The following is a 9609-nucleotide window of genomic DNA, read 5'->3' as shown; positions in this document are numbered from 1 at the left end:
AGTATTCAGCAGATAAGCTTATACCATATATATGTACATGGCAGTTATTGCGGTAGCAGCCAGGTAAAGATTACAATAGTGATAAGAATGTACAATCAGTCCAATCAGTCCCTAGACCTCACATAATACTCCTTTGCTTAAAAAAATAAATAAAATAAAATAAAATAAAATAAAAAAAAATAAAAAAGGGGAAAAAAAGCACAGATCATTCAAAACAAAACAAACAAACAAAAAAAAACTCTTTGCCAGTAATTCAGCTCATCATGTTTGGAGAAAAAAAGTGTTGTGTATATGATCCACAGAGATGGGAGCATCATGATATGGGGATGCTACTCTACAAATGCTACTTGGGCCATTACATGCCATCAAAGAAAACATGAATGGAGTGATGTATAGGGACACATTAGATGAGTTTCAGCCAAGAAACTGAATCTGTGGAGAAATTAGTTTTCAACAACACCATGAGCCCAAACATACAGCCACAATATCTTAAGACTGGGAAAGTACTTGCATTGCCTAGCCACCCTCCTGGCGTTATTTAAAGACAATTCTGAAACTGAGTCCATCAGAGGAAGCCTCTTACCTTTGAGGAATTGAAGACGGTTTGCAAAGAGGAATGTGCTAAAATTGTAATTGGCAGCAACGCCTTTGCAAGAAAGTACAAATGTTGTTCATTTGTAGTGTCTGAATATTTTAAACATTTTTTTTATGTGTAAGTACCAAGTCAAAAGACATTGTGTTTAAATTTGAGGTGGATATACAGTGGGTGAAATAAGTATTGAACGCATCCACATTTTTTCAGTAAATATATTTCCAATGAGGCTATACACATTAAATTTTCACATGACGAAACATGCATCCATTATTCTGCAAAATTCTTTTCTATAAGACAAGAATGCCAGAGTCATATTTCCCTGTAGTTCTTGCCTGGATTTCCCCTGATGCTAAGCAGGGTTTTTTCTGGCCAGTACCTGGATGGGAGACCTCCTGGGGAAAACTAAGGTTTCTGCTGGAAGTGGTATTGGTGAGGCCAGCATGTGGTGCTCACCCTGTGGTCTGTGTGGGGCCTAATTCCCCAGTATAGAGACCAGGACACTATACTGTAAAAAAAAAAAAAAAAAAAAACAACAACTGTATTTAAAATTTTAAAAAATAAACAAAAACTTTAAAATATGTCTTTCGGGCGGGACGTTAAACCGAGGTCCTGACTCTCTGTAGTCATTAAAAATCCCAGGATACTTCTCGTAAAGATAGGGGTGCAACCCCAGTGTCCTGCTGAAATTCCCCCATTGGCCTTTCTCTATCATGGCCCCTTAATAATCTCCATCCTTGAATTGGCTAGATCACTCTGTCCTCTCCACTAATAGCTGGTGTGTGATGGGCGTTCTGGCGCACTAAGGCTGCCGTCGCATCATTCAGGTGGATGCTACACGCTAATGGTGGTTGAGGAGATTTCCCCAAACCCGCATACTATGGAAAGTGCTTTGAGTGTCTAGAAAAGCACTATATAAATGTAACTGTAACTAACTAACTAACAAACAAACAAAAACAAAAAACATTAAAAAAGAAACTAAAGCAACTGACAAAGAAAGATCCTGTTTGAGAAATACAGGCTATATATATACATATAGTCTTTAGCAATGAGGCCCCACCCTGTTTCCTAAGGCTCACTAATGGCATAAGCAGAATTTTTTTTTCTGATATGAAAGCAGAGTCTAATGTTTGAACATAAGTCATAGCCATCTGAAGACAGAGCCGTGTAAAACACAGAGCAACAGGGCTTGGTTTTTGTTACTGCTGATGATGAGTTATGCAATGGCACAGAACAGGGCATATGATTAGTTACAGTCATAAACAAGTTTGAGGAGGGGCGAGGCCTTGGATTAGCTGGCTTGCTAACAGGTTTGGTGGGTGGGATGTTTTGCATTAGTTAGCAGCATTCATAGTCCCTCATGGAAGGCGGGCCCATCTCGGTTAGTTGCACGGCCTGATTGCACCCTCTGGCAACTCTAGAAGCCTGTGTCACTCTCTTAGGCAAGCTTTTAGCTGGAACAAAGAGGGAAGAAAGGAAAGCTGCACTTAGTGAACTGATTAGGAAAGTTCACCACTGAGAGAGAGGTCTATTCTATATGACATGTTAAAATAAGTATTTAAAACAGTGTTCTCATAGCTCGTTTACTGGGATATAAAGTGGTGCTTAAAAGGTTGTGAACTAGAATTTTCTGCATTTCTGCGTAAATACTGTATGACCTAAAACATCACAAGATTTTCAATCAAGTCCTCAAAGTAGATAAAGAGAACCAAATTAAATAAATGAGACAAAATATTATACTTGGTCATTTATTTATTGAGTAAAATGATGCAATATTACATATCTGTGAGTGCTGAAAGTATGTGAACCTTAGCTTTCAGTATCTGGTGTGATCCCCTTGTGCAACAATAGCAATAAGCAATGCATAAAATCATACAGATACAGGTCAAGAGCTTCAGTTAATGTTCACATCAAACATCTCAGTGTCTGATGTTTTTCATCATGGCATGTATGTTGGTGTTGCTGCCATATGATTGGCTGATTGAATATGTCTGTTTATATTGCAATATTTGTGATGAGCTGATCTGCTTATATTATTTATTGGCTGGTACTAAATGAAACTCAGAAGGGACAAGTTGAAGCTCAGAATAATCATTTTTAACCTCTGTGTGTTCAAGCTACAAAGTGGGGGGATAGTAAATTTTTCTTTTGTTAGCAACAAGATAGCCAGCTAACTGTGATGAGTCATGTATATTTTCCTAATCAGAACAGTGAACTGTAGAGTCAGTGTTATAGATTTAACAAGTGAACATGTCTGTATGTTGATTGATCTAAAAGCAATACCTGTATGTACCAGTAATACCAGTATAAATCATTTAAAGTGCTGCTGTGCTTACTGCTGATGCTGTGAGCAGCCATGTTGATTTGACGTCACTTGCTGAATTCAGGGTTGAGGAGACTATCCTGAGGTCCTGATTAGAAGTGTTTTCTTTGTTTTTTTCCCAGTCAGAGGTTATCGTCATGAAGCAGTAATCCCATGCCACCATTATCAGCAGGTAGATGAACAGAATTAGAGGTAATGTAGGAAACGGCTAACTAAAGTGATTATAGACCAAACAGATGAAAGAATTTAGACAAATAAAAAAAATCCAACTTAGAATTTCATTAGAAAGTAAATCTGGGATGCCATTTAAGATCACACGTTAACACTGTATGCAAGTTGTTCAGAGTGGATCTTGCCTTTAAGAGTCATTTTTCACAATGATACAGTAGTTACGTTGATAGTGCTGTTGTATTGAGTTTAAATCTATGGTTGATGAAAATGCAGAAAAGTCTAAGAATTTGTCAGATTCAGACTTCAAGAACACACACACACACACACACACACACACACACACACACACACACACACACACACACACACACACACAGACACACACACACAGTGTTGCTTACCTCCTACTGTGCTCTCCTGAAACTCATTGAACTGGCCCTTGACAAAATGCAACACCAGACCTGACTTTCCCACTGCAGAGTCTCCAAGCAGTCTGAGCAGCACCAGTCTGAACTGGGAGAGCTTATTGCCTGTGTTGGGTCCAAATCACCATCCCCCCATAGACCCTGGCAGCCATGACTTCTCCTTAGGGGTGCAATCACAACACACCTTTACAGGAAGAGCTACAAGTTTTATGAAAAGAGAGAAATGAGCACTTTCATATAGACTAGGAGTCTGAAACTTCCGTTTCATTCCTCTTCATGCAGTTGCACAGCTCTGACGCTAACTTATTCAGTCTTATGCCTCTTATACCTAGAGATTAAACCTAAATGTTTAATAAGTTTAAATCATCCTTATTGTAAATGACATCAGTGGTAGGCTTGTGCGAAATAAAGATACTACACTGTGATCATATCCAGTGAAGTTTATCGTCAATTATATTACTTTACCAACACTGCCATCTGTCAAAACATTGGAGTATACTTATACAAGTTATTGCTTAAAAATATACTAAAAGAGCAATCTTTTTCACCACAATAAAACTGGAACCTTGAAAATGTAAAGGAAAATGGAGAATATTTCAAGTTCATTAATGTGAATTAAAATCTATCGTTGAGTTTTCATGACTGCCACAACTCCTGACTGGACAGCTGGTAATATTATAATATTTCCCATACACTCCTTAAACCTGACATGGTGGAAATGCTCATTAAGCTAACAGTTCTGGATGATCAAATTGTTTGTCATGTTATTTGTACATGCAAATTCACAATCATGGGGGAAAAAATAATATTACACCAGACTAATAAGCACTAACAGGCAAACAATCAGCTTTCAGTACTCGAGTCCTGGGTAAATGGTACACTTATACAGCACTTTTATCCAAAGCGCTTTACACTGTGTCTCATTCACCCATTCACACACACACTCACATCAATGGTAGCAGAGCTGCCATGCAAGGTGCTAACTTGCCATCGGGAGCAACCTGGCCAGTGTCTTGCCCAAGGACACTTCAGTATGTGGAGTCATGGGGGCCGGGAATCGAACCACCAACCCTACGATTAGTGGACAACCCACTCTACCACCTGAGCCACAGCAATTATTACGGCAATCTGTGACTTTCACTGTGGCGTGGTTGTTGATCTGTTTTGAGAATTTTAGAAACTGCTGATTTCCTGTGGTTTTCATCCAAAACAGTCTCTAGAGTTTATACAGAATGGTGCGAAAAACTAAAAACATCCAGTGAGCATCAGTTCCATGGGCAGAAACACTTTGATAATGTAAGACATCAGAGGAGAATGGCCAGACTGGTTCGAGCTGACAGGAAGGCTACAGTAACTCAGATAACCACTCTTTACAGCTGTGGTGAACAGAAAAGCATTTCAGTATGTTGAACCTTGAAGCAGATGGACTTGAGCCCCCAAATAATCTGATTTAGGAGGTCACCATATTTCAGTAACACATTCTGGCTCAGCGCACAAATCAACAACTCTACATCTACAGAGCACACAAGCCCACCCTGGACACCTGGAGCTGGGCAAAATGATAATCGTCCTGTTAGATAGCCAGCTCAGCTTTACTGTCCAGCTTGCTAGTTGCTGTATTTGGACAGAAATCATCTGTAACACGAACACTGCACATATGTTGTGTAGATCCACTCCCATGAGGAGCAGAATCAATGTGCACAGTGGCCTATTATTTACTGTTATTTGCAAAATGATGTCGGGATAAGTGTGTTTCCCTGGAAAATTACAGCGGGTTGATAATAATTTCCCCACCCCCGAAAACACATTCTCTCTCTCTCTCTCTCTCTCTCTCTCTCTCTCTCTCTCTCTCTCTCTCTCTCTATATATATATATATATATATATATATATATATATATATATATATATATATATATATATATATATATATATATATATATATATATATATATATATATATATATATATATTCATTTTAGAACCGAAACAAACAAACACTTCCGCCCCTCTCAGGGCGATGACGCCTGATCTGTACCGCGCATGCGTTAACGTTGCGCATGCGCAAAAACGTAATTCTGTGAATGCCAGAGAAAAGCTGTATTTATATACTGAAAAGAGAAAACTGCGGGTTTTTATTTAATTTGTGAAACGCACACATGTTCTTCAGATGCTACATTTTGGGAATAAATAAATTTTAGTTATCGTTTAGCAGTAATCGGTCAACAGGGGTCGCTATTTTACTAAATAAATTTACCGGACAGATACTTAAAGTCTGAAAAAGTTTATTGTGATAGATGGATATTGCTTGTGATAGATAAAGATGAACAATTTGTATAAGTCAGCTGTTATGCCAACAGTAAAAAAAAAATTAATAATGATATACTTTATTTCACATATTTAAACTAGAATTCAGTTTTTTATATCCTTTTGGCACATTATTTCAGTACTGTGTTTGATGAGACCACGGATAAAAACAGTAGGTCTGGCCCTTCTAGTGAACTGGATAATGTGTGTTCAAGATAAGGCCTTTTTGATGTGTGGAGATATTAGAATGCAGGCAGAGAGAATTATACAGTGGTCCTTGAAAGTTTGTGAATGTTCTACATTTCTGCATAAATATAACCTAAAATAACATCAGATTTTCACACAAGTCCTAAAAGTAGATAAGGAGAGACAAAATATTATATTTGGTCATTTATTTATTGAGGAAAATGATCCATATCTGTGAGTGGCAAAAGTATGTGAATGTTTGATTTCAGTATCTGGTGTGACACGCTTGTGCAGCAATAACTGCAAAAAGTTTGCGGTAACTGTTGATCAGTCCTGCACATCGGCTTGGAGGAATTTTAGCCCATTCCTCAGTACAGAACAGCTTCAACTCTGAGATGCTGGTGGGTTTCCTCACATGAACCGCTTGCTTCAGGTGACAAGGGCATAGTGTTCAGGGTGTAGTGATACTAAACAAATAAAGAGTAGTACAAATCCAGGTGCAGAAAGAGATTGAAAGAATTGTTTCATTCTTCATAAAATGTAATCCCTTCAAAAAAAAAAAAAGTCCCAGATTGACTTTCTTTCATATAAGTACATAAAAAAAACCTCACAAAACACTATTGTTTTTTGTGCAAACTAATACTACTGTGTACACATCATCATTTGTAAAAAAAAAAAAAAAAAAAAAAAAAAAATTTTTTTTTACATTTTTGTACTGTGTAGGGTGGGGTGGTGTAATGGTTGCTCCCTTGTTAGTCTCCCTGAGATCAGAGTGTCTGGGGTGGAATGTCTGCTGAAGTACTCTGCTTGGTAGAGCAGTGAGCAACAGAGGTCTGTACTGTATGAAGTCAGGCTGATTAGCATTCTAGCAGTTAGCTTTTGCCCACTCAGAAATTCAAGCTCTTGAAAGTTATAGCACTAAAACACATGAAATTCAGCTCATTATGATTAATGATGATTCAATTTCACTTATCCTGAGTGACAATATTGCACGGGTGCTCTGGTTATCAGCGGCAACTCATTATCCAATCAGGTTACTGAAGTACTCTGATAGTCACAGTGGAGCTCTGAATAAAGGCTGGCTGATGTTAGCTTTTGTCCACTCTGCCCTTCAAGTACTTCAAAATGAAGTTATAGCACTAAAACACACAATTATTGCGATTAGCTTTCCGTATCCTGACTGACTTATCATGTTACACACATACTTGTTACAGCTGGTAGAAATAGTCCTTACCCGAATCTCTAAGTGATTAAAATGTATCTACTGGATTTGTTATGTGAAGAAGCCCAGTTGCACATCCAGCTTCAATCCTTCATCAATAATAAAATACTCCATGTTGGAAAAGCACTACCAGTGTTTATCATGGGGGTATTGCATTTCCTTAAAGAGCCCCTATTATGCTTTTTGTTTGTTTGTTGATATTACCATTCATGTAGTGTGTTATAGAGCTGTTTGTGATTGTAAATAGTTTGTAAAGTTTCAAAAATCAAAGTGTACCACAAATGGAGTTATTGACTCCCAAAAGAGAGAACCGATTCTGAACAGCTAAAACGAGCTGTTAGTAATTCTAGACTTACTTCCTGTACTAACCTATGTAGGTTTGTAACAAAAAGCCCAGCCTCTGGTCTTTACAGGCCGCAAACACTACAGTTAAGGTTGCGTACTGAAAGAGTCGGGTTCATGTCTAGACGTTGTTTTCTGCACTGCAAAAACAAAACCACTTTACATGGACTCCCAAAGGATGAGGATGTAAAGTGTCAGTTGTTAAAATTCATTTTAAAACAATACCACAGCAGTTCAACTCTGACCTTTGTGTTCAAGCCATTTCACTGACGACTGCTTCTGAAATCTAGCTGAAGTCAGTGCAGGATTTGCAAAATGATTATTCATTAAAGATGGGGCCTTACCCACATCTTGTGCCTCTGGATCACAACCTGTAAGTATGATTAATTATTTATGTATATATTTTCTACCTAATGTTCCAAATGCATAGTTTTGTGCTGTATAAGTGAACAGCCAGTGCACAGCTGTTAGCCTGTTAGCTGTTAGGCTCTGCTAACCGGCTAACTCATGTTATTGCCCAACTATATACAAACTTACCACTGAGATGTCCTGTTCTTACAGGCTTTGGAGAGCTTTGGGGAGTGTCTGTAGTATGATCGACAGGAGGCCCAATCAAACAATTCTGGTTCGGAGTGAAATGCATTTGCGTCGTGGGGCGTTCGATTTCAGCCACATATTGCCAGAAACCTTTTTTTTTTTTTTTTTTTTTTTTTTATGTTCTCCATATTTTCCAGGTTATTGGTACATGTTAGAAAATAATTCAGCTACTGCACCTTTAAGGGAGTTTTAAAAATAAGGTTCCTAGTTTGAACACTGGGTGTCGCTATCACATAAAGAAGAACCTGAAATTCTCCCCCCTCTACCCCTCACCCCTTCTGACAACATTAATGACATTAAGTTTACATACCTACATTTATGTTGCCAAGCTTTTGATGGCACCAAAGACTCAAAAAATAGAAAGCAGGCACTTTGGCAAAATGAGTATTCAGAAGGAAGTGTCTATTTTGTCAAGAATCAGTTACTTTAATGAAGAGGAATAACATACTACAATACAGCATCTGACTTGACAGCAATTCTTCAGTCCCAGGCACATCACTGCTCCCATTACAATCATTAACTGGTGGAATAAATCTGTCAGGCATTCAGTATAAAATGCTTAAACCTACCTATTGAGTTAAATCAAAATGCAGTAGCAGTGGTGATAAATTTTCATATTTATAATACAATAAAAGTTTGGCAACCCCTGTTTTAAAGAATAAGAAACATAATTGTGATAAATTAATATTTCCAGATAGTTTTGCCTTTTAAATTTACTTCATTTATTTTTGGCCAGGGAATTACTATCTGTTCCTACATTAAATTACCTATCTGTAATTCTCAGAACTTCAACCTAGAATGGGCCATAGTTATTGGCACAGGGTTGGTGTGGCAACTGATGTTATGGCAGGTTCCCTCCTGTTGGTTTGGAATCAAATCCTTCAGTCACACCAGACCTTTATGGGTAAGACTTTACTGTACTGATGTTAATGTAACTGCAAAGCCCATAATGAAGCCCATCCAACATTAGTTTGTCCATCAGTCTAGTAAACAGGTCCAGAAAACCTGTAAAATTATAAGTAATAACTAGGATATAGAATATATAAATAGAAGTGTAACAATACACAAAACTCAAATTCTATACAATACTTTTTCAATACAGCATAAATAAGCATTGCTTGAATATGTGTCTTAGTTTTATATAACAAAACAAAAGCTGTGCATTAGAATTAAACATTACATGAATTAAGATGAATTAAACAGTAGTACTCCGGACAGACCTTTATTTGTGTGATTCTCAAGGAGTTGTGGCTGAAGCACAGGTCTTATATCTGCAGTTATAAACTTTCCAATCCACGCAGAGATTTCTTTAACCTGGATTAATTCCTGTTCCTCACATAGCAGCTGTGTTCTGCTGGTTTTAGCTTCCTAGAGTAGAATGCACATGGATGCAGCTTTGGAGGATTTCATTGAGAATGCACTGCTCCTAATCCACATTATAATTCA

The sequence above is a fragment of the Ictalurus punctatus genome, chromosome 12 (genome assembly GCF_001660625.3).
Source record: "Ictalurus punctatus breed USDA103 chromosome 12, Coco_2.0, whole genome shotgun sequence".
NCBI classification, from domain to species: domain Eukaryota; kingdom Metazoa; phylum Chordata; class Actinopteri; order Siluriformes; family Ictaluridae; genus Ictalurus; species Ictalurus punctatus.
This window is presented reverse-complemented; position numbering follows the sequence as displayed.